The sequence below is a fragment of the Trichosurus vulpecula genome, chromosome 7 (genome assembly GCF_011100635.1).
Source record: "Trichosurus vulpecula isolate mTriVul1 chromosome 7, mTriVul1.pri, whole genome shotgun sequence".
NCBI classification, from domain to species: domain Eukaryota; kingdom Metazoa; phylum Chordata; class Mammalia; order Diprotodontia; family Phalangeridae; genus Trichosurus; species Trichosurus vulpecula.
This window is the reverse complement of record NC_050579.1, coordinates 161,885,318-161,912,280: the sequence shown is the minus strand read 5'-3', so window position 1 is coordinate 161,912,280 and position 26,963 is coordinate 161,885,318.

The window sequence follows — 26,963 nt, the reverse complement described above, 5'->3', positions numbered from 1 at the left end:
ATTTTCTCAATTAAATTATCCAAAAAGGAAGAAAATAGCAGAGAAATAAATATGTAATGCTTGTTGAAGAATTTTTTTGTCTTGTTTTCTGACAGGTTATTCTTTCAGTATCTGATAACCAGCTAATTTTTGGCCAGTAGTTGTTTTCATAGGAGTTCACTAAAGACTATCCATCTCTTGGGACCTTAATTTCTGAGGTTCTAAGAAATAGTTTGCATGTAATATGCTGCCCATTTCCTAACTAAAAATGTGACAGTGGTAAAATTAATAAACAAACAGACCAAAAATACCTCAAAAGCTATGGAGTTTTGAAGCAAAACACTTGATTCCTCCTTGCAATATTTCCTTACATCCTGGAATTCTTTTCACTAACATTTCTCCCATGGAAACATGGCATCTCACTTAAGGACACTACATCCCTGACAAATTTTGCCACTAGAGTCCTTTTTTTGCCCAACTCCTCCCCTTGCCCTCTTTACAGGGCCAAAAGGAAGGGTATACACATTTCTTATTCTTCAATGTCTCCTCCAGACTATTTTTCTACCACCATCTCTCAATGAACTTTCCTCTTTCAAGGTCCATGTAATCTACTATACCAACCTGTCTCCAACCTCACTATTCTCATTTACCAATTTCTAGGTGAATTCACCAATGTTTTCAATGATTTTTGTAACTATCTTGGTCTTCCTTTACATGATGGCCTCTCCTCTCATCCTCATGTATATCAATATTCATATTGGCAACCCCTCAAACATCCTGACCACATAATTCATCAACCTCCTCAGTTCCAATAATTTTTCCCATTCTGGTTCAGCCACACACTAATGAGGTCATACCTTAGACCTTACCATCTTCCAGAATTTCCCAACCAAACCTCAGCTTTGGATCACTCCCGTCATTCATTGCTTTCCCTCCTACATACATGGTACTGATTAAAGGTGGAAAAAAATCACCTAACTGTTCTGACATACAGATCTATATTATATAACCTCAACTGGGCCCTCATTGCTGGTAGGCAATCCTACTATACCTCCTTTATCAAGTCACTAGCCCATTCTGCACAGTGACTCTTCCAAACCTTTTCATCCTTACTCAACTTCCCAAGGTTTTGCCTTCCCCAACTCTCTCAGCTGATCACCTTGCCTCATATTTAACTGAAAAACTGAAGCCACTCACCATGAACTCCCTGTTCTCACCTCTTTCTCACCTCCTACAGCTCAGGTGGTTTCTGACACTTTCTTCTCCTTCATCCCTGTCTCATATGACAAAGTGACCTTATTCCTTACTAATCCACCTACTCGTTCACATGATTCCATTACATCCAGTAGATTGCCCCCTCGGTCATCCTCACTCTTTTACCTATTTTCAATCTCTCCCTCTCCACTGGCTCCTTTCTTACTGCCTATAAACATGCCAATGTCTAACCTACCTTGAAAAAACCCTCATTTGATCCTTCCATCCCTGCTAATTATTCTCCTATTTCTCTTTTGCCTCCTTGTAGCTGAACTCCTCAAAAAGACCTACAATAGGTTCCTCCACTTTCTCTCCTTTCCCTCTCTTCTTAACAGTCCCTTACAAACTGGCTTCAGACCTTATCATTCCACTGAAACTTCTCGTTTCAAAGTTATTAATGATTTCTCAGTCCTCATTCTCCTTAACCTCTCTGCAGCCTTTGACACTGTTGATCATTGCCTCCTCCTTGATATTCTCTTCTCTCTAGGTTTCCTTTCTCCTGGTTTTCTCCTACCTATCTGACTACTCCTCTGTTTTCTTTGCTGGATCCTCCTCCAAATCATGCCATCTAACCATAGCTGCCCCTCAGGGGTCTGTCCTGGAACCTCTTCTCTTCTCCTTCTATATTACTTAACTTGGTGATCTCATCAGCTCCTACAGATTTAATTACCATCTCTATGCCAATAATTCTCAAATCTACCTTTCCTGCCCCAATCTCTCTGCTGATCTTTAATCTCTCATCTCCAATTACCTTTCAGACATCTCAAATTGGATACCCAGTAAACATCTTACACCATTTAGTCAAAGCAGAACTTATTATCATTCCCCCTAAACCCTCCCCCACTTCTATCTTCCAATTACTGTAGAGGATAACACCCGACTCCCAGACCCTCCAGCTTGTGACCTAACAGTCATCCTGGACTTCTCACTATCTCTCACTCCCCCCTCTCCCAAATCCAACTTATTGCCAAAGCCCCTCAATTTCATCTTTGCTACATCTCTCAAATGTACCACCTTCTCACCTCTGATGCTACCACCACTCTAGTGCAGGCCCTCATCAACTCATACCTGGATTACTGAAATAGTCTGCTTGTTGGTCCACCTGCCTCAAGTCTCTTCCCACTCCAAATTACTCTCCATTCAGTCACAAAAGTGAGTTTCCTAAAGGACAGGTCTGATCATGCCATGCTCCCTCTCCGCCCCCTGACTCCAGGAGCAAATACAAAATTCTCTGGCCCTTCATAATCTAGCTCCCTGCTACCTGTCCTGTCTTCTTACAATTTACCACCCAACAGGTACTCTCTGCTCCAGTGACACTGGATACTGTTCCACACGATACTCCATCTCTTTATTCCAGGCATTTTCTTTGGCTGTCCCCCATGCCTGAAACACTCTCATTCTCCCCTCTGACTATTAACCTCTCTAGTTTCCTTTAAATCCCCATTAAAATCCCACCTTCTACAGGAAGACTTCCCCAACCCTCGATTTTAATGTCTTCCTTCTTTTAATTATTTCCTATTTTTGCTATATATAGCTTGCTTTGTATATATTTGTTTGCATGTTGTCTTTCCCATTAGATTGTAATCTCCTTGAGGGCAGGCACTGTCTTTTGCCTCTTTTTGTATCCCCAGCACTTAGCATACTGCCTGGAGCATAGTAGATACTTAATAAATGTTTGTTGATTGTTTGATATATAAGATCTGGATTTTTGAAATTATAGTTTCTGGTCACAACCCTCCTCTCTTCAGTTCCCTTACTCTCAGTAAACCTATTCTCTGCACTTCTTATGACTTTCAGTTCCTTGACATAGACCTACTCTTCCAATCTAATTCCCCTGTTCTTCCTTCATTTGCCTCCATGTCCAGCATTAACCATGATCATGGTCTGCCCCTCTAATTTTTTTGCAGTCTGTTCTCCTAAAGTCCCTGGTTGCCCTGATCTTCTACTGCTCCCAACATGAAAATCTTTCTTCTTAGGTATGTCTCAAATGGCTCCTCCTTCTTTCTGTCTATAACATTATCATTCTCCCAATCTCCCATGTTCACAACTTTACAGTTATCTTTGACTCTTTCCTTTTCCTCAGTCCTGTTAATACTTGTTACCAAATAGTATCAATTTCACCTTGATACCACTTCTCCGGTTGATCCGCTCCTCCTTATCTCCTATTACCATCACCCTATTATAGGCCCTCATTACCACTGATCTGGACTATTGGAATAGTTTCTTTATAAGGCTTCCCACCTCCACTTTCTTCCTCCAACAAGATCATCCTGCATACTACTGCCAAAATAAACTTTCTCATGCTGCTAAAAAAAAATCCATAATGCCTTCCTACTATAGTTCTTCCCAGATAAAGTTAAGACTTCCCTGCCAGATATTCAAGAACCACCACAATCTGGACCTACTTTTCTAGTCTCTCTGTATTTCCCTTTGATTATTCTTTGCTCCAGCCAAATTGAGCTCCTCTCTGCCACCAATATTTGCATTCCATTGTCATTCCACGATACCTTTTATTCAGGCAACTTTTTTTTCTAAGCCTGGATTGCCTTTCTCCCCATCCCACCCCCATCCCACCCTCCCACCCCCACTACTTAATATATTCCCTCTCTTTTAAGTCCTATTCTAAAGCTACCATCTTAAGGAAGCATTTTCTGATCACTTGATTTGATAATGACTTTTATCCTTCCCCCCAAGACCTCATGTAATACTTTGTTTTTTAATCTTTTTAATGCACTTTTCATGTAATATTGCATATTTTAGCTATTTGTATTGGTTTCTTATGACCCTACTAGACTCTATACTCCTCAGGTTCACTTTCTTATTTCTTCTGTTTCTATGTCTATCGAAATTTCTATTTCTATAATTTATTATGAACTCTAATGTTTATATCTCCACTATCATCTAGCACGGTACTTTGCACACAGTGGATCCTTAACAGATCTGTATTGTACTCCTCTGAATTTAGTTGTATTGTACTGCATGTGGACATGCATAAGGTGACATTACCACAGCACAAATATCAGGCTGAGGTGTACTCCTTAGACTGAACTACTTCTATATTCCCAGATTCCATTTGGTTCAAAAAGTTAGATGCATAATGGATTATTTTGTGAATTCATCTCTATGCTGAAGCATAATTGGCCAATTCAATTTGAGGGAATCATTGAAATATTCTTATAGGACATCTGTAGCTGCTATTCTGCCCTTGGAGTTCTCACACATGCCACAGGGAATGATGTACGCCTTTTGTTGTTTAATCATTGCATTACAGGACAAGGAGGGATAAAGAACCTAATGCTTTTTGGCATGTACCTGAGGCTTCCTAGAAAAACCTGGTTTGAATATAGACTTCAAAACTTTTCCCAAAAAACAGCTTTTACTGGGATTTTTACTAATCTGTTTGACCTCTTTTTTCTCTTAGTCTTACCCATTATAGAGTCAGCATAAGTTTTATCATTTCATCTATTTTATTTTAAAGTGGGGTTTTTAAAATCTATTTTGGATAAGAAAAAGACCTGTTTCTATCTTTTTTTACATTTTTTTTTGCAAGGGGGAAAGCAGGGCAATTGGGGGTAAGTGATTTGCCCAAGGTCACACAGCTAGTAAGTGTGTCGAGTGTCTGAGGCCGCATTTGAACTCAGGTCCTCCTGATTCCAGGGCTGGTGCGCTACTTACTGTGCCACCTAGCTGCCCCTGTTTCCATCTTTTGCCATTCTGTTGACCTTCCCCCATCTTCTGGTCCCATGTTCTTTTAGTTTGTTTTGTTGAACAGAGCTGATACAATGGTCAGCTTTACATGTGTCACAGAGAGACAGACAAGACAGAAAGAGGCAGAGACAGAGAGAAAAGACAGACAGACAAAGAGACAAGAGATGGACAGAGAAAAAGACAGTGACCAAGACAGAGAGAAACAGAGGCAGGGAAATAGTGGCCTTGAACTAAACTAGATTCATAGAACCGCAGAACTTCAGAGTATGACGTATGGGAGCTCACCAGCCATCAGATCTAACCTGCACACCCAAAAGAATGCCAGCTAGTTGATAAGAAGTCATTCGGCCTTTTCTTGAAGATCTCTTACCAGGAGGAACCAGCTAGCTGCATGGCAGTCCATTCCACTTGGGGAATAATCTGCTCCTTGGAGGTCTTCAAGAAGAGGCTGGCTGATCATTTGTCAGGCATGTTACATATGGGTGGGACTAACTCTTAAATCTTGTGATTCTGCAATTGTTAGGAAGTTTTTTCTTCCATCAAGCCTAAATGTGACCCTGAGATTTTAAGAAGTGCATCACCTCTAGAGAATAACAACACTGATAATGACAACCACAATGATGGTGGCAATGATGATTGCTTACACTAAATATCATAGTGCAAAGTACTTCACATGCACTACCTCATCTGTTCCTACAAACAATACTGGGAAGTTTTATTGCTTCCATTTTCAGGTGAGAAAGCTAATTCTTGAGGAAGTGAAGCCATTTGCTTCCCCTGTCCAGACAGTGACAGAGCTGATATTCAAACTCAGGTTTCTATAGTTCACTTTCCACTATAACATACAGACAAAAACCTTGAATCTCTATCAACCACATGTGGTGTAAACCTGGGCCATCAGGTTTAGGCTGTTCAGACAGAGTACACTTTCTGTTCACTCATATGTCCTACTGACATCTTAAGCTCAACATAACCCAAACTGAATTCATCATCTCCTCCACCCCATCAAACTTGCCTTTCCTCCTCATTTTCTTATCTCTGTTAATGCCTCCACTATCTCCCAGTCACCCAGGTTTAAAACCTGGAGAGTTTTCCTCTCGTTTAGTTCCCACGTGCAGCCAGTTATCAAGTCCTACTTGTTCTGACTCCTCAGTCTCTTGCATTTGTGAACATCTTCCACTTTCCCCATTGCTACCAACACCCTCATTCAACCCTTCGTCATATCTCAAGTGTAGCAGGTAGGTGGTACAGTGGATAGAGCACTGGACCTGGAGTCAGATTCCAATCTGACCTCAAACTCTTACTATCTGTATGGCTCTGGGCAAGCCCCTGAAATTCTGTCTCTGTTTCCCCAAGTGTAAAATGAGGCTGATCATAGTACCTACCTCCCAGGGTTGTTGGGAGGATCAAATCAGATAATAATTATAAGGCCCTTAGCACAATGCCTAGTAAGTGCACATAGTAAGCATAGTTACATAGTAAATGCCATATAAATGTAAGCTATGATTATTATTACTTAGACTATTGTAATATCCCATTAACTAGTCTCTATTTCGCTAATCTCTTTTTTCCTCCAATGTATCCTTCCCACAGCTGCCAAAGAATTCCCATATCATGTGCTCTGATCATTCTACTTCACTGATAAAAGACCTTCAGTACTTCACCCCATTACCTACCAATTAAAAAGCAAACTACTTATCCTGACATTCAAGGCCCTCTACAGTTTAACCTCCAACCTGCCTTCCCAGATATTGTTTTCAAACTGCTCCCTGTTGAATATTACATCTTACAGATAGACTCAATACCAACTCTTGACCTGTACTATCTTTCCTTCTCCCAAATTCACATTAAGCATTCACACAGTCATCACCAAATAGCTGAAGAAAATCCCTTCACATCTTCACCTGTTAAAATGTTCCTCTACTTTTAAGCCAACCCAGGTGCCACTTTATCCAAGCAGCTTTCCCAACAAAGGTGATCTTTCCCTCCCCCAATTTGTCCTCTCTTTCATTTGATTTCTCATGCATTTATTGCATTCTCTAACTTTGTATCGTATTTATGTATACTTTTGATGAGTGTGAGCAGGTTATAACACATTACAAACATGGCATTATGAAGGAGAGGTAAGGTCAAAGATGTCATACAAGAAATGTATGAATGACAAAGAAGATGAGCTAGTCACACATCAAGAGCAAGATATACCCAATGGACAGATCATGTGCTCCACTGATATCCCCAGAATGCCAAAAGAAAAAGGCTTGTATTACCTTCGGTAAAATTTAGAGAAGGACATGGGCAAGAATCACGTGTTATGATGGCAGGTATAGATAGGTTGCCAAGTTGTTGGAGAAAATACCCAGATCAATAAGAACCCAGATCCATTTGACTATCACCTTCCAAAATTATAAATTCCATAAGGTAAGGGCTTTTTGGAGTGCAGTCTTTCTTCCGTTGTATCCACAGTGGCTATCACAGTGTGCTACACATAGCAGACACTTAACAAATGCTCAAGAATTGGAATAAATTGAGTAAAAGAAGAAGAAATACTTGTTACTCTTGTATACAGAAATGCTCAAACTTTTTACTCATGGGTACCAATTAATGTATAAACCAGACTTCATATCATTCAATCAGAGACTATTCATAGACTCATAGGATAAAAGAGCCAGAAGGGTCCTTAGAGTTCCTCCTGCCCAATCCTCTAATTTTCCAGATGATGAAAATGAGGTACAGGGAAGTTAGGTGACTTGCCCAGGTCATAAAACTAGTGAATTATCAAGGCAAGATTCAAACCCAATTCCATTGACTCATAATCCAGTTCAAAGATTTCATGATTAGGTCATACAAATAAGACTTCCGATTTAAGCCAACAACATGTCCAAATGGATAATTCATCGTTGAATTATCGTTCATTATCTTTTGCTTATTATTAGAAAATATCATCTTCTTTTTGAATTGGATTAGATTCTCTGATTTAATTCCATTTGGTGAGTAGAATCAAGAACGTGTCATGTACAGCAAGGATGGAGCCTCAATGAAACCAACCAAATATCTTCTTCCTAGGTTCATCCCTGGGGCAAGATGTTTGAAATGTGCCATATAAAACTTCTCTTTCTTTTCCCTAATAAGCTTCTTATGCTGGTGAAGATGGAAGCGGGGCACTGCTAAAATTAAAGACAGTTTTGCCTTTCAACATTACCAGACTAGGAGCTGACTCATTCGGGACAACCTAACCATTGTCTCATGTCTCTGATGAGAACTTGGCTTTAAGCTGGATCCTCCGCGAGGAGAAGTTACCTCTCAGTGTCTCACAATCTATCTCAACATGTCCAAAGTTTGTATGTAATACAGTCTGGCTACCCTGGCTTCCCAGGAACTTTGTGGATAACCTGGTGGACAAAGATAGGAAAGGAGACCCCAGCAGCTCTTCACACAACTCAGTGAATAGCTGAAGTATTAAAATCACTTTCAGTGGCTCCAGTCATACTGTAGGACTGGCCTTTTTAAGATTCAACAATGCCCCCATGGGAAATCTGGAAATTGAATGTTGCCCAGACCCTTGATGTTTCCTGATCTCTCCTGGCACTGCCCAGAAACCAGCCCTTTACTTTTTAGTGCATGCAACACCATTTGGAGAGTGTTTTACCCACACAGACATCAGATGGTAACAATTTTCAGTCACTACCAACATGAGCTGGTTTTGAACTTTAATATGCAACCTAATTATGACTGCAAACACTTGGTTAAGCAAACAAACTTCAAAACCCTTTTTGAAAAAAAAGCCTTTTTCTGGTCATTTGCTCTTGTAAAAAGGCTTTAAAAATAAAACTTTAAGAAGAATAAGAGAATCCAGTAATGAAAAAACTATCTCCAACTAAATGATCCATAATGAAATCAGCACTTGAGTCCTGAGCATCAGTGTGAGCCTTAAAAAGAAGAATAAAAAAATAAAAATAAAAGAGACAACTAGAGATTAAAGAATCTTCAGGCCTTATTTCAGTCTTTAAACTGTCTCAGTGTTTGCTTCCCCAAAATGCCATCTTGGGTTTATGCTTCCTTCTTTAAAGATCTTTGAACTGAGTAGGGATTTCATATTTATTTTAACTCCTAAATTTCCCATTTCCTTACTCACCTCTTTACTTGGTCCACAGGACCCAGTAGTCTAAAATTCCTTTGCTCTCCACTGACCACTCTCTTCCTATGCCTCCTCCCAATATACACATCTTGTGGACCTTTCTCCAACCATTTCCATTTTTTCCCTTTCTAGTCAACCTCCAATATGTGAAATTATTACACAGAGGATGGTGACTAGTCATTATCTTCCTTTGTGGCCCAAACAAAAGAAATTGGGTATAACTGCAGCCTCAAGATTTAGAAATTAACCAGACCTTCTGACAGCAAAGTATGTTTGACCTTGGAATGAGTCATCAGGAGAAGGAATGATTCAGGAGGATCATAGGCCCTTCTGGCCTATCTGTGCTTGTAAGTACATACAGTCCAATCTACAACTAGGGGGGATGACCTACATGACAGGCAAAAGTACCTATGAATAATCACCAAAAAGAGAAAATTGAGGTCAGAATTTTCCCCTTATTTGCTTGTGAGATGTTCATTCATTCAACAAGCATTTTAAAAGTGCCTTCTTATGCTGAATAAGTTGTGGTGTAATGTAACAAATGTAATGGAACACTATTGTGCAATAAGAAATGATGAGCAAGCAGACTTCAGAAAAACCTGGAAAGATATATATGAATTGAGTGAAATGAGCAGAACCAGGAGAACATTGTACACAGTAACAACCACATTATGCAATAATTGACTTTGATATACTTAGCTCTTTTCAGAAATGCAAGGATCTAAGACAATTCCAAAAGACTCACGTTGGAAAATGTTATCCACATCCAGAGAAAGAACTTTGGAGTCTGAATGAGGATGGAAGCATACTATCTGCTCTCCTTTTTGGTTGTTTTGTTTAGTTTCTTCTTTCTTGTGGTTCCTCCCATTAATTCTAATTCTTCTTTACATCAAGACTACTGTGAAAATATATTTAATATGAATGCGTAAGTAGAGCTTACGTCAGATTGCATGCCATCTTGGGGAGGGGGAGAAAATTAATTTTTTAAAAAGTACCTACTTATGGCAAACATTGAGCTTGGAACTAGGGATGTGCAGAGACAAAACCAAAACAGTCCCTGGCTTCCCTTCTATAGAATGTAAGGGTACGGGGGGAGTATATATGGTATAAGTAAATACAATCTACCTTAGAAATAAAAAGTATAGGGTTCAAGGGAGAGTATGATGATCAATCAGCAAGTATTTATGAAGTTTCTACTCTCTAGGCACTAGAAAAACAATGACAAAAAGGAAAGAGCCCCTGCCCTCAATGAACTCAGCTGGGCTGATATAGAAATTCTTCCTATAGGAAATAGCATTTAAATTGAGCTTTAAAGGAAGCTAGAGTCTTTAAAACCCAGAGGTGAGGAGGGAGTGCATTGACCATAGTTTAGACAAAGGCACAGATATTGAATGTCATGGATGAGGAATCCTTGCATAGGTCAGTTTGGCTGGTTGTTAAAGTAGCTAAAAGGAAGTGATATGTAATAAGTCTGGAAAATTAGTATTTTCCACCAGCTTCAGTAGGGAACAGTCCCAAACGGGAGAGATAGTCTTTCCCCAAAGAACTCTTCTTTCTAAGAAGTAGTTATGAAGAACAATGAACTTTTAAATAATACCTGACTTTGCCCCTTTTGAGGCTCATGTAGTAGCTAGGTACTAAGATATATATTCCCTAGCACTGTTTATTAGATTCCATTTTCTATGAAAATAAGCTAGCAGAGTAGAATTCATAGATTCAGACATCATTCAAACTACAAAGGATCAAACCATCTAATTCAATCCACTGATTTTTCAGAAGAGAAAACTGGGTCCTAGAGAGAGGAAACAACTTATCCAAAGTAATATTGCTAGCTAGTGGCAGAGCTGTGTCTCGATTTTCCTCTATGGCAACAGGCAGATATTCTCAGAAGAGGGAGGGATCCAAGGCTCTGAGAGCTGACAATAGGCCACAGTCCAGGCAGGCAGATAGCCATCAGCCTAGAGGTCTGTTATCAGGTAATAGGGAGCAAGCCCTATATGGGCCTTCAAGGACAGGAATCTCAAGATCCCAGGCCCAAAGGAAGTATGTCACCCAGCAAGAAATTATGGCAAGGTATTGGGCTCAAGAGGACAAGACAAGCTTTCAGTTATTAGAATTAGACTAAGAAGCAGAGACTTGGTCAGAGTATGCCAGGCAAGAGCTCATATTGGGGAATGAGGGCAAAAGTCAGAGGCCAAAACCAAAAGCCAGAATGATTTGGCCAAATTTCCTTAAATTACCCTAGATCAAGGACAAGATTAGTTCTAGAGTCTGAAGTGGGACAGAGTCTACAGGGGAAAGGTTAAATTGCCCTCATTTCAAAGGTTATCATGATACAGGGGCATAGATACACTTGGATTCTCCACTTCCAAAAACCAAAGGACTCATCTCAGTCCCAAAGTTAGCCCTCTACTATGACACTACAACCCAGAGGCATCAAATCTGCCATTTAATGGTCCTTTTCTTTTGCATTCTTTCCATCCCATAATAACTGAAAATAAATACACTTACTGGAATTAATGAGAAAATAAACATTTCCTTATATGCCCCTGAAACACTAACAATATTTCAGCTATTAACCTTCACTTTCAGTTACATCCTCTCATCTACCTCTTCCAAGAACCAGTGGAGAAACAGAAATTATCTATGCAAGACATTTTGCCAGTGACTGAAGGGAAGAAAGAGATTCGATGGTTTTACATGTAAGAGATGAGTTTTATTTGGAAAAAAACAAGCTGGTCAGCACAGCCCTTGGGATCTTGTATAATGCACTACAGAAGTCCCAGTAACACTTGTTTAGAGGTATTCGAGCTGTGGAAAGCATTACTTTGGGAGCAAACCTCAGTCCACTTTAAAACCTGAACAAGGGTAAACCCTAAGGTCCAGGAGGTCTTTGCCAAGTGGCAATGATAACAACAAGAGTTATAGTAATGCCAAAAGTAATAATACCTTCCACTTTCAGATTACCTTATAGTACACTATATATACCTTCTACGTACCTAGTTATTTACGTGTTGTCTCCATGATTAGAATTGTGGTTGTGTGGTTTGTCCTTCATTCTCAGAGGACTGTGACATCATGGAGATGATGACATGACTTGCAATTGACTTTGATTTGAGTGAGGGAGGACTGTGCAAAGTCACCAGCCTCACTTTCTCCTCCAGAGTCATCTGGGTCCAGTGGCCTGATAATGATCTCACTTCTTAAAAGCAGAGATTGGCTTTACCCCCGTTCCTTTGTGACACCAGCACTTAGCGTAGTGGCTGGCACACAGAAAGCAATAAATGCTTATTGGCTCCTGACTGACTGGCTGACTAATAGATTCACATTCAAATAGTCCTACAAGGTTATCATGATGCTTACAGCCAAGCCTGTAAGGTATATCAATCCTAAAATGCATAGAAAGTGGTATTTTGGAAGAGATTCTAATAAGGTAGTATATGCAAATGGATATTGATTTGTGGCTTCCTCTTCCTTTTCACAATGTCTCTCTCCCAGAACTTTCTAGGAACCAAGATTGTGATTCTTGAACTTTTTGAAATACCATTTTGATAACCGCATTTCAGTATGATTAGTTTCCTTTGTCCTCTCATGTATTTTGTTTTATGCATTTAAAAGAATTCTGAGGAGTCCAGAGGCTTCACCAGACTTCCAAAAGGGCCTATGACACAAAAAAGGTTAGGCATCCTTGTTCTGAGGGACCCAAGAATCCCCTCTAAGTAAGGAAATTTGTTGGTGGGGTAGGGCAGGGTGGGAATATCTGACAAAGAGTCATGAGAAACACTGAAGAGAAAACTTTAGGAAAAGAGTCATTCTTTTAACTTTAATGCAAGCTAGCAAATATTCTGGAGGGGAGTAGGTAGCCTGAAAAAGAGAATAACTGCTGTTTTCTGAAGGCTAAAGAGAAGTGCAGATAGTTTGGGTTGGAGGAAGAACAATGAAAGGGGAAAATGGGACCATTTTTAGCAGCAGCAAATGGCTATCATTACTGAAACCTGAAGAGAAGTATGGAAGGTATGGTTTCTCAGAAGGGCGATGTAGGATGGCAAAAAAAGATCCTAGATCTGAGCAAAGACTAGCAACATCTGCTGAGAGCAGCAGGAAGCAGGGAACTGAGGGAAAAACAAAACGATGTAGACAGCTATGTCTAGAGGAGCCATGGAGGGAAATACCAGTGAAAGAAACACTCTTGCCTTGTGCCAGAAATCCCCATTGTTTTTCAAGGTATTGAATTCCTCCACCCCTACAATCACATCTGCATGGTTTCTTAGTAGTAATGGCTATAAAGAGGCAGGTGGGGACATACAAGATAGAGTACTGGCCTTGGAGCCAGGAAGATCTCAGCTCAAATCTAACCTCAGACACTAACAAGCTATGTGACCCTGGGCAAGTCAGTTAACTTCTGACTGCCTCAATTTCCTAAATTGTAAAGTGGGGATTATAGCACCTATCTCCCAGAGTTGTCATGAGGATCAAATAAGATGGTATTTGTAAAGTACTTAACACAGTGCCTGGTACACAGTGAGCATCCTATCCAGGGCAGTATAGTATATGACTGAGACTCTATGGGCCTCTGCCTTCTGGTGGGTATCAACATTTTCTATGAACTCTGTTGGATGTGAGTTTTATTTGCTTCTCCTAACCTGTAAATAAACTTGTTTATGGATGGATCTCTGTGCCTCAATTTTCTCATCTGTAATTGAGGATAATAGTAGCAGCTACATCACAGGGTTGTTGTAAGGACCAAATGTTATCATTTGTAATGCTTTGTAAACCTTAAAGCACTATATAAATGCTAGCTATTACTATACAGGAAATTGGTGAATACACCCCATGGGGCTGAGCAGATTATGGGAGGAGAAGATCTAAGAAGTTCCCATATTATCTGGGCAGAGGCAGGGAGCAAAGGAGCAAGAAGTTCCTTAAAGAACCCATACTCTTCATGTCCAGAAGAAGCCTCCAACATGAGGCTTACATAAATGAGCTACTGACGACTTATTCTTAGCCTGTTCCTCAAGTTAGCAGGATAGTACCAAGGCTCACTTAGAATAGGGGATCAGTAGAAGCTGGAGTTGGAGGCTCTGCTATGAAATGATTACTTAATTCCTAACAGCAAAAAGATTCTCAAATTCACCTCTGTCCTTTGGGTCAAAAATGATACCCAAAAAGGACTCTAATGTGAAGGGAACAAGCATTTATTAAGTGCCCACTATGTACCAGGCACTGTGTTAAGTACTTTACAAACACCATCTTATTTGATCCTCATGACAACTTTGGGAGGTAGGTGTTATATTCCCCATTTTACAATTAAGGAAACTGAGGCAGTCAGAAGTTAACTGACTTGTCCAGGGTCACACAGCTTGTTAGTGTCTGAGGTTAGATTTGAGCTGAGATCTTCCTGACTCTAAGGCTAGTACTCTATCCACTATGCCCCCACCCTCTTTACAGCCATTACTACTAAGAAACCATCCAGACACTAATGTAGGGGTGAAGGAATTCAATACCTTGAAAAACAACGGGGTTTTCTCAGCTCTTTCCAGAAGAACACTTAGGCATCACCAAATGGTAACTAATGTGGCCTTTTCTGGACTTAAAGTAATCATCATGTCTGGGGAGTCATTGTCAGCCTGATGATTCACCAACCTTGGGAATTCCCAAAAGGTGTGGATGCAATGGCATTTGGGGGAATGCGGTGTTGGCTTTGAATAAAACACCTTATTTCTCAAATGAATATCTAAAGTATAAAGAGTCTGAGAAGGGTGTGAATATTTGATAAACCTGGGGATGTAATAGGGGAAAGCAAGCTACAAAGATTCAGTTTCATGTATGACTCCCTTTTTCTGTTCTACTTTGGATATGGAAATGAAATATGAAAATAATATCTGACGCTGGGGCAGCTAGGTTGAGCTGCTAGGAGGAGCAGTGAATAGTGCCAGGAAGTCCGGAAGGCTGATCTTCATAAGTTCAAATCCACCTTCAGACACTGACTAGCTGTGTGACCCAGGGTAAGTGATTTCACCCAGTTTGCCTCAGTTTCCTCATCTGTAAAATGAGCTGGAGAAGGAAATGGCAGACCACTCTAGTATCTCTATCAAGAAACCCCCAAATGGGGTCACAAAGAGTTGGCATGACTGAACAATGAAATTATTTGACACTAAGTTCAGGATACTTTTTAAAGTTAAAGAAAGATAGTTTGATATAGTGAGTCCCATAAGGATGTCTCAAAACTTTAAGGGGTAGGGGTTTGGATAGGGATAATCTTTACTCAATTTATTAACTCATCTCCATCTTGGTGGTCTCCATTTACTCTGTTCCTACCTGTGACTACATTGATTTGGCATATACCTAGGGAACCATGGGAGAAGCTTTGTCTTTGGAGTAGGCATTTGGGGAGGGGTATCCTCAAGGGCCCCCATTACCGGAGACTTTGACCAATGATTTGGCATCACAAAAATTACCCAGTCTTCACGAGGAACTTACTTAATCCTGCTGCTCCCATATATAAGTATTCCATTATCCCTCAACCTTCCCCATTTTATTTTGTGGTGTTTTCCCTTTTCCCAGAAATCTTCTCCCTTCCATACATTGTCCCCATTAGGGCCTCCCCCCTCATATAGTCATTTTATCAGATGACTTGAGGGATATAGTGGCACTTCAGTGATAGATTCAATCCAGTTCTAGGGCAGCATCTGCAAATGAATACTTTTTTTTCCAAATGAAGAGCAACATTGCCCAACTAGAAAATATGTTTTCCATTCAGGGACAACAACAACTTCCAAGGAAAAAAAAGTGTTGTTTTTTGTCTTTTTCAAGTTTCAATGGAGAGATTTTCCTTTTTAAAGACTGTGGCTCTAGCTAACCAAATGAAACAAGCCGATGCACCGGTCTAGAATCCCCAGGGGTCTGTGGCGTGGGGGTTCATTCATGGAAATGGCAATTTGGTCATAAAAATAATGAAAACCAAATTCAATAAATAAAATTCTGGCAACAACATTGCAGGGTGTGCATGGCCAAATTTGTTTTGTTGCAATATTATCCAAAATGACTCCTTCATATAGGAAAATATTTTTAGGTCAAATAAACTCAGGAAAGTTTAAATGATCTCGACAAACAAAATTGCCAGGCAAATTAGCACATGTCCATGAGGCCAGAGGCTAAAATAAATCAGACAGAAAAGTCACAAAGAAATACACTAAGCTTTGCTTGCCTTTCTTTTTGAAAAAAAATAGATGTTGTTCTTTGCTTTTCCTGAAATTTGTGTTAAAAGAGTAAATTTTGAACACATTCACTTGAGAGAATCCATTGTGTTTTCTGAGCCCAAAGAGGTCCATTACGCTGAATAACTAACATTTCTATACCTCTAAAGTTGGCAAAGCTCTTTGTTTACCTTATATCATTTGAGTCTCACAGCAACTCTGAGAAGTAGGGGCCTCATATATTATTATATACATTTTATAGATGAGGAAATTGAGGCCCATCTAGTAGGGAGGTGTTTGAGGTGGGATTTGACTGCAGATCTTCTTGATTCTACATCTAGTCCTCTCTATCACGTATGTACATGTCTATGTATGCATGTAAGGAATATATGTGAGGACAGCTATATAGCACAATGGATAGAGTGCAAGGTCTGTAGTCGGGAAGACTCATCTTCCTGAATTCAAATCAGACCTCAGACACTTATTAGCTCCCTGACTCTGTGCAAATGTGGTATTAATGTGATTAAAGATCTTCCTTGCCCGTTAATCCCCTTAATAGGTCTCAGGTGGAGCTGGTTAAGGGAAGCTTGATTAGGGGAGGGCTGTTTGTAGGAAGGCCCATACCCTTTTGCTAATTAGGTCAGGAGAGGTGTGAAGTCCTTGGGCCCTAAAAAGGGTATATATACTCTGAGGTTGGCATTTTGCTTTGGGGCTTACTCATTGAAACAGTGTTCATGTGATTTGGCCAGGCGAGACTCTGGGTAGCCCCCCAGCATTGAAAACCCAGATGTTGGTGCTTCTCTCTCTGGTAACTATGTTTGTATTGCTATGGACAGACAGTTCAAAGCCCAGTCTGCTGATTTGTGTTATTTGCTCTTTCTATGTAATTTCTGCTTGTAATTTCTGTTTGTATTTTCTCTGAAGTTTGAGGTACTGACTTTTCCCCCTCAACTAAGTGAATGATACATGTATGTTTAGTTGAAATGAGATTGTAAACTCCTTAAAGTTGATTTCCTTAGCAAAGAAGATCAAAGAACCTGTGCTAGCAGCCCTCCTGTATGCTGGTGTTATTGGCCTTACGCCTCCACAGCAGCTTTAAGCAACATTGTTGTTATAGCAAGTCACCTAACTCTATCTGCCTCAATTTTCTCATCTGTAAAATGAGCTGGAGAAAAAAAATTGGCCACCAGTGTCTTCGCCAAGAGTCGAACACGACTGAAATAACTGAACAACAAACATGAATGTATGTACATATGTTTGTGTTTACATCACACCACCCGTTTCAACAAAAAGGCAGAGACTGAGGGAGGGAAAATTGAAGTAAAGATTCTGAAGGTGTTTAAAGACCTGTCTGCAAAGCTTTAATGACTTGAAGAAGCCTCATACTTGAAGATTTCAAATCTAAGTTCTGTTAACTGCCTGAGCCACCCACATCAGGAACTCAGAGAGCTTACTCTGGAAGACACAATTCTGCTCATTCAATATTCCACCCCCTCCAGAGCTGTCTCTGACACAAGCAAAAAGTGCAGAAGTTCTAGCAGCAGCCTGAGTAACCATACTCAGTATTTCTTGCTTACAAAAGTAAAAACTTGAGTTCTTGCTTCCAGGAAGAAGGAGTTTGGCAGATTGCTAGAGTTCATGAGTTCTGAGGTTCAGTAGGCTATGCCAATCAGGTACCTGTGATAAATCTGGGGCCAGTATGGTGAACCCTCCCCAGGCATGAAGAATGGGGATGGGAGAAGGGCAGCAAACATCTCAGGTCAGAAACAGACCAGGTCAAAGCTCCTTTGGAATAGGGTCTGTGAAAAGACCCTGCCCTTCCAACCTAGGTGAAATGAGGGCGACGCTATCTTAAAAACAAAGAAAATTGAATAGGAATTAGTCATAAAGTCCATTCAGGCTTTGTTGAGTTGCCTTATGGGAAATGAAATCAAGAGGCAACAGTTCAAAGGAAAAGCACTCTAGACTTTAAGATGGAAGACCTAGATTTGAGTTGGAGCTCTCCTACTTCCTGTCTATGTGGCCTAGGGAGGGAAGGGAGGATGGACCATTAACCTCTCTGAGCTTCAGTTTACCCAACTCTAAAATAGGGACAATAATACCAAGTAACCTATTTATGGGCATTTTATGAGGATCAAAGGAGATGCTGTATAGGGAGGCACTTTGTGCATGGCAAACTATCATGCACAATCCACTTTGGATTGGCTAAGGCATTAAACCAATACATATATAGTCTTTAGATCTAGATAATCTAGATTAACTTTATGTCCATGAACAGCTCCCTCCCCCAGAGCTCTATGGATAATTTCAGGGAGTCTGAAAAATTAGAAAGGGGGAAAATAGAAAGGAAGGAAGGAAGGAAGGAAGACAGGAAGGAAGAAAGGAAGTAAGAAAGAAAGAAAGAAAGTAAGGAAGGAAGGAAGGAAGGAAGGGAGGGAGGAAGGAAAGAAGGAAAGAAAGAAAGAAAGAAAGAAAGAAAGAAAGAAAGAAAGAAAGAAAGAAAGAAAGAAAGAAAGAAAGAAAGGAAGGAAGGAAGGAAGGAAGGAAGGGAAGGGAGGAAGGAAGGAAGGAAGAAAGAAAGAAAGAAAGAAAGAAAGAAAGAAAGAAAGAAAGGAAAGGGAGGGAAGGAGGAAGGAAAGAAGGAAGAAAGAAAGGAAGGAAGGAAGGAAGAAACAAACAAACAAACAAAAAAGGAAGGAAGAAAAAAGGAAGGAAGGAAGATAGATCTTTATTTTGATATAATTTATTTCTTTTTAATACCATGTATTTTATTTTATGCTCTTAAAGGCATTATTCTGAATTTGGTTTTTAATATTTTGATAATTATATTTCAATATCTTTGGTTTCTTTTGTGTACATTTCCTTCCTGTGTACATTTAAAACTTTTATGCTGAGAAAGAAGTCCACAGGCTCTACTATACTGCCAAAGGGGTCCATGATACAAAAAATGATTAAAAACAAACCCCTGATCTGGATTAAGCTCTTCTAAAAAAAAGTCACTAAGTCCAAGGTTCTCCCTCCTCCCCAAGAGCCCAACTGCTTGCTTCCATAAGAGGCCCATTCTAGCTAGTTTCTCCTGTAGCATAAAACCTTTAGACAAACCTTATGTCTATTTACTTTACAGTCACACAAAGAGAGTTAGAACAAGCAATTTTTAAAAATCATTAACAGGACAGTTAAGTAACATGCCCTGACTTCTGCAGTAAATAGCCAGTAAGGATGATTAAACACCAGCTCACTGGCAACTGTACATGTAGATGAGCAGAGGTCCCGAGCCTAAACCAAGAATCAGCCCTGGAATGAAAGAAATCGGGTAGAAGACAATCTTTTCTTTAAAATGATGCTATGATTAAAAGACGCGTGACCCTGGGAAAGTCAATGAAATTCTCTCAACCTCAGTTTGTTCATCTGTAAAGTGAGAAGAATAACAGCACACCCTTCACAGGACTGTTGTGAGGATCGAGTGAGAGAACATTAGTAAAACTAATTGCAATCCATAAAGTACTATAAAAATAAGTTTAAATTGAATAGTGCTTTGCTTTTTAGGGTTGCTGGTGCTCATTCTCATAGACTGTATCAAGCTTGGCCACTGATGTGTACAAAAAAGGAAAGATACTTCATGCCCCTTAGCACTGAGGTGGTGAACAAAATAAGTCATAAAGTACATAACAAGGTACAAAATGAGACAGAAGGTATAAAATAAGACGTGTGTGGTCAGACATGGCCAAACGTGGGGTTTTTCGCGCTTAATTACAGTTCTTTTTTTCCACAAGGTAGGGTGTTTTAGAGGGTAGATGGGGCATGTAGAAGTGATAACAATATTTTAAAAAATCATTAAAACTTTTTTTTTTAAAGACAAAGGTTTGGATAACAATTCTGTTGACTTTGTTTCATTTTTTCCTTTATATCCAAACAAGAAATGTGGAACATCAACGAATCCCTGAGATCAGCCAGTCCAATCCCCCCATTAGATGGATGCCAAAGCTGAAGACCAGTGAGATCCCAAGATCCCCCACTCTTAGCTCAGTGTCCCTTCTACCCACCCACAGCTTGACAAGGCCGAAGAGATTCATAGTTTCAGCTGAATCCTGAGCACTGATGCTGCAAAAGAGAAAGGCAATAAAACATTCCCAACTCTTTGTTGTTTTTAAAAGTGAAATGAGGTTTGGTGTGACCTTGCTTTCTCATGTATGACAATAGTGGATAACTTACGATAAGAGAATTCCACACTTCCCATCAGGCTCTCTTACTTTTGAAGACAATACTCTGAAAGGGAGTTGATTACAGTATTTTCCTAAGAAAATTATTATTAGTTCATTAATTAGTAATGCATTAATTCAACCCAGTCCGACAAGCATTTGGTAAGTGTCTACTGTGCGCCAGCAACCATGCTAGGCTCTGTGAATACAATGACAAAAAAAAAGACCCTACCCATAAGGAATTTATGTTCTACTGAGGAACTTTGTTCTCCTGCCTGATGGTGGTACATCCTCCTGCATCTAGAGTAGTGGTCCACTTCTAGCTACAGCTATAAACAATGCATCACATTTTTTTGCTCAAGTGTACTTTTTGTAACAAGACAAAGTATTGTTGAGGGTGGGTGGCACTGGCAAATGACAATGACATAAAAAATACTAGCTGCAATAAAACATTTTAAAAGCATTTTAAATTGTTCAATGGTGCCATGATTATACATAGAAAAGCGGCTACCAGGCCATGGGTTTGACCCATTATGGCATCTCTTGTGATTTATTTTTTGTCTTTTCCTCCACAACAATGCTTTGTAACAGAGTCCTCTGGTCCACACCCTAAACCATTATGGGGCTTGTGGTCTCTAGGCCTTGGGGTGCAGGCTGGGATCAGAGATGACTGAGAAAGTTGACTCTGCCTGAAATCTCACTCCAGCTTTCTGCTTGTCCAGAAGTGTCCTCCATCCACAGGGCATCCCCAGACTCACAAGTCTGTACCTGACATGGGCTTTCTTCCCTCTTAAAGGTCATCTGAGTCTGACCCTAATGCCTGATACTACGCATAGCAAATGACACACTTTACTCTCCTGTGTGTGTGTAAGGAATAGAGCCCTGGACTCAGAATCATGAAGACCTTGGTTCAGACACTTACTAGCTGTATGACCCCAGTCACTTCACTTAAGGTCTTTCAGCCTCGGTTTCCTTATCTGTAAAGTGGGAATAATAAAAGCACTTCCATAATGGGGTGGATTTTTGGATCAAATGAGATAAGATGTAAAATATTATGTCAGCGTTAGCTAATACTACTTCGACAAGTCTAAGCTTCTTTGCCAGGATTGAATATATTCAGTTTACATTCTCCTACATCCTGCATTCCTGTGCCCGTGGTGAATAGTGTTTTAATGTGGGAATCATCATGCGGGTGGGCACCTCTCCCACCTCTGCTCCCCTTCTTCTAGTTTTCAATTCAGGACCTCCTCTTGGCAGAGGCAGGAAGGGGTGGTGACAGAGGCAAGGAGAATGGAACCACAAAAGATCTTTGTCAGTGGCAAATTCTGCAAAATCCTTAAGGGATTCCAGGCAGGGAACTGCCCCACCCCTGCCCCTGTGGTGGAAGTAAATGCCCAGTGCTTAGTAGGTAGGTTCATTTCATAATGATGAACAATCCCTAGCAGAAAATTGTGAAAATTCCTCTTCAAGAGAGAAACTCTTGTCCCTGCCCACAGAAAATATATGGGGAGAATGTCCCAGGCTCACAAACACTCTGATAAAAGAGAAATTCCTCATAAGAGATGAATCTTCAGATTTCTTTTATTTTTGTTAAAGCTTATTATTAATGAGGCAGCTAGGTGGCATAGTAGATAGAGCGCTAGACTTTGGGTCAGGAAGACCTGAGTTCAGCACAGCCTCAAACACTTACTTACTATCTGTGTGATCCTGGGCAAGTCACTTAACCCTATGTGCCTCAATTTCTTAATCTGGAGCTGGAGAAGGAAATGGAAAACCACTCGTATCTTTACAAGAAAACCTCAAGTGGGGTCACAAAGATTCGTACATGACTGAAAATGACTGAACAATGGTTGTCAATACCAGATTATTACTTCCTGATATGCCAACCACCCCCTCAACTGAACCTTTTAATTAAAAAATAAACAAACAAACTGGTAAGCAAAACCCATACCCATAGCAACCAAGTCTACCAGTGTTTGCAACATTTTACATGCATATCTTTCTTCCTCCCCCAATGCACACACATGCACATATATGTACACATAGAGAGAAGAGGGGTGGGTAATTGATCATCTTTTCTCATAGGCCAATATTCATCACCATAATTAATTTCATTTAAAGGCAAAATTTGACCCCAGTGCTCTAATCCCAGAGCCAGTGGTCTTTCCACTGTAGTATTAAACACTGGATAATCACTCAGTAAACACACTTTAAGTTTTGTTTTTCACTTAACATTTATTTTTTTCTTCCTCTCACCCCCTAACTTAAAAGAAACACAAAACCCTTGTAACAAATATGCATATTAAGCAAAACAAATTCCCACATTGTCTCATTCAGCATCTTGAATGTCACCTGTCAGTCAGGAGATGAGAAGTATAGATTATCATCAATCCTCTTGAATTTGCCTCGATCAGAGTTCTTTAGTCTTTCACAGCTTTCTTTATCATATTGTGTCATTGTATAACTTATTCTCCTAGTTCTGCTCATTTCGCCCTGCATCAGATCATACGAGTCTTCTCAGATTTCTCTAAAACCTTCCCCTTCACCATTTCTTAAGTTATAATAGCATTCTAAGTATAATAGTGTTCTATTCCACTATTGATTGGTTGCTGCATCCTTCCTCTACTCCTCTACAAGACTGGCTGCTCCTTTGATCCATCCTGAGGGAATCTCAGTTGAGTTCTCTTTCGCTGCACTCAACACCAGTTCCACGGAGTCTGAGCAAATTAAGGTAGCAGCACCCAGTCAGAGGGGTGGCCTCCAGGGCTCTGAGACTCACTTCACGCTGCTGATGATAGGAAGCAGCAAAGGAGGGAAGAAACAATTTCCTGCCATACCAACTAAAGGTTGGAATCAGTAAGTCACTCAAGGCTGATAAAGTGGGGAAGGTGCTCATTTTTAAGAGATCCATAAAATCTCAACGGCAGCTGATGGATAGAGTGGATAGAGTGCTGGGTCTGAAGTTAAGAAGACCTGAATTCAAATATGACCTCAGGTGCTTACTAGCTGTTCAACCCTGGGCAAATTATTTAATACCTGTTTGCCTCAGTTTCCTTAACTTAGTAATAACACCTACCTTACAGGGTTGTTGTGAGGATCAAATAAGATAATATTTGTAAAACTGCTTAGGACAGTATCTGGCACATAGTAGGCACTTTATTAATGCTTATTCCCTTCCCTCATAAATACAAGCCTTCGTTGTGTCAATTCTGTAAGTTCTTTTATAATTGAGTATGAATGCAAACCGTGATAACTAACATTAATAATATTTATTCTTACCGTATCTATGATTTCACAAGAATCTCCTAAAACGCCAATAGATAACTTTCCTGCAACTTAAAGAGTTGCTTGGGGCACCAAGAGGTAAAATGATTTGCCCAAGGTCACATAGTCAGAATGTATCAGAGGTAAGATTTGAACCCAGGCCTTCCTGACTCAGGAGACATCTCTCTATCCAGTGTGCCACACTACAAGTAGTGAAAATATCTCACATTCTTAGTATTTTAGGGTTATAAATTGATAGATATAGATAGATAGATAGATAGATAGATAGATAGATAGATAGATAGATGATAGATATAGATAGATACAGATACACACGTGTATATATAGCTTACACATAAATTATAATATGTACTTAGTACATATTTCTATGTTTATACATGTTATATATGCATACACACATTTACATAACTTGATCCTTATAAAAACTCATTGAAGAAGGTAGGTACGGCCATTATCATTCCCATTTTACTGTTGAGAAAGTGAGACTCTGAAGACTTTAGTGATTTGCCCAACATCACACAGAGGGTAAATGGGAAAGCCAGGCTCTCTGTCTTTGGACTCTAAGGCAAATTCCCTTTTTCCTGAAATAGTCTCTCTTCTGTTTTTGTCATTTGAGATTTTCTTTCTGAAACTGCGACAGATTAACAAGCAAAACAGTACGTACAAATGGAATGATTCCATTGTTCACTAATGTGGGCTATGAAAATTCAACCCTTGAAATCTTGAAGAGCAACAGAAAATACTTGGGGGTTTGGTGGTGAAAATGCAAGAACAGTGTTATGGTTTTGAAATTATCTCTAATGAGAGGGTAATAAAACACTCCAAGATGTGGTAAGAATCTGAGCTATCACCCACCACACCTTAGGTGGGTGAAGCTGCTTGGCTCTGGGCCCACTGTCTGGCCACATCCCTGAGGTGTGGCGGTGTCTTTGAGTATCACCACGCCCCTGTGAGTATGAAGACTCAGTGAAAACCAAACACTTCCAGACTGAAAAGAGAAAGACCTCAGTTAAGTGTGATACTGGGAAGCACCATAGAGCTCACAGAGGTCTCACCCAAATGAAAGGAAAGAGAATAGTGGGCAAAGTGTTCTATTCAATGAGTCCAGGATCATAAAATGAGAGAAAGAAGGGATTTTCTCAATGAACCAGCCCATCTGCCTCATTCTATGGACAAGGAAATGAAGGACCCTAGATGTTTGGTGACTTGCTTAAGGTCAAACAGAGATTAAGAAGCAAAGCATAGGGAAATTAACCATGGTTCCAAATATAATAACTAACAGGTCCAGGATTTAAACCCAGATGCTCTGACTCGAAATCTAGCACCCTTCCCACCACTCCACACTGCCTTCTTTGATGATGATCAATCTGCCTCCCAATATTGTAGGCATCATCAGTTAGAGGTTTCTGTCTACTCTCAGGACAATGTCTATAACATTTCTCTTATTACTTGCTCCCCTGAATTCGCAAGAGTTTGAAGATTGAGCTGAAAACTTAATTAGCATTATGCAAACTGTGGGCTTCTGGTGTTCCTAGTCAGCTCAGTGAGCTGGCAGGAAACTCAGCCAAGTTTCCTTGTGCCTGGAAAGGACCGCAATGGTTTATCCAATGATGCAGCTGACAGCAACAACTACAACTAGTAATTCACTTACAGCCAGAAGGGAAATATTTTGAAAGTATTGAGGTGGACTTCCTGTTGGGAGGGAACTATGAGACCCTAGGGATGTCAGCTTTTTTTAATATTCAATATTGGACCAGCAGAAATTTAGTGTTCTGTGTACATAGGGCCCTAGAGGCATTAGATCTGAGAGGTGATTGGTAGACCCATGTAGGCGTGAGCATGGCTACCTACAGCCCCTCGGGACCAGGCTAAAGTGTCCAAAGATAATACAATAGCTTTCCATAGCCCAATCAATTCACCATTTTGTTTTTGTTTTTTGGAGATGAAGTAGGAGTTTCAGAAGTAATTGACTCTCCATAGCTTCCAGAAAAGTTTAAAACTCAGAGCTTCTTTTTTCTTTTAAATCCATGTTGTTTTTTAATGAAATGCATCTGTAATGACTAAAGAAAAGATTCACTCTTAAGAATGTTTCCCAAGTAAATATTTCCAAATATCACGTACAGTAATGTTTTTGCAAAGCAATTCAATTCACTTCAACAAGCATTGATAAACAAAGTCTGAATTTGTCTTTCTTTGTATCTCTAGCATTTAGAACAGTGCTTGGCACATAAAAATCACTTTATAAAAGCTGATGGATTAATGAAGCACCCACTATGTGCCAGGCACAGTGCTAGATGCTAGGGATGCAATGACAAAACTGAAACATTTTATCATTGTTTCTCTAGTAGAACGTAGGCTCCTTGAGGACAGAGTTAAAATGGTCTCAGTCCTCAAGGAGCCTACCTTCTACTAGAGTGACAGCAGGACGCAGATAAAGAAAACTCAAAAACAACCAAAGACGAGAAGAACTTATTAACAGACAACGCACTTGTATTAAGTGTTTACTCAGTACCAGACATTGTGCTAAACACTTTCAATACAAATATAAGCAAAAAGACCGTCTTTTCCCTCAATGAGCTTACATTCTAATGGGGGAAAATGCTACCCAAAGGGAAATTTTAAATGAGAAAGGTACCTGATGGAACGAGAGTGAAGCATGACCCACCTGGGGGTGGTGGTTGTTGTTTTTCATGCTGTTCTTGTTGTTGGTGATGGGTCATTTTAGTCCTATCTGATTCATTGTGATCCCATTTGGGGTTTTCTTGGCAAAGATATAATGTGGCTTATCATTTCCGTCTTCAGCTCGTTTTATAGATGAGGAAACTGAGGCAAACATGGTTAAGTGACTTACCCAGGGTCACACAGCTAGTAAGTGTCTGAAGCCCGATTTGAATTCAGGAAGATGAGTCTTCCTGACTTTCAGGCCTGGAACTCTATCCACTGCACCATCTAGCTCCCCCTGACCCACCTGAATCCCTTCTCAAAATGGAGGCCCTAGGAGAATCTCACCAATGAGAAAAGGGGACCAGAAAGGTGTAAGAGTGTTCCAATTTGAGAATACCCTAGGGACTAAGGGAAATTCCACAGTGAGAGGGCAGCTGAGGCATGGTGGCAAAATACTCAGAGTCAGAAATAGAGCCAGGAGGAGAAAGCAACAAGAATCATCATTTCATGGGATAATAGTTAATCTTCCCTTGTAGAGTTTAT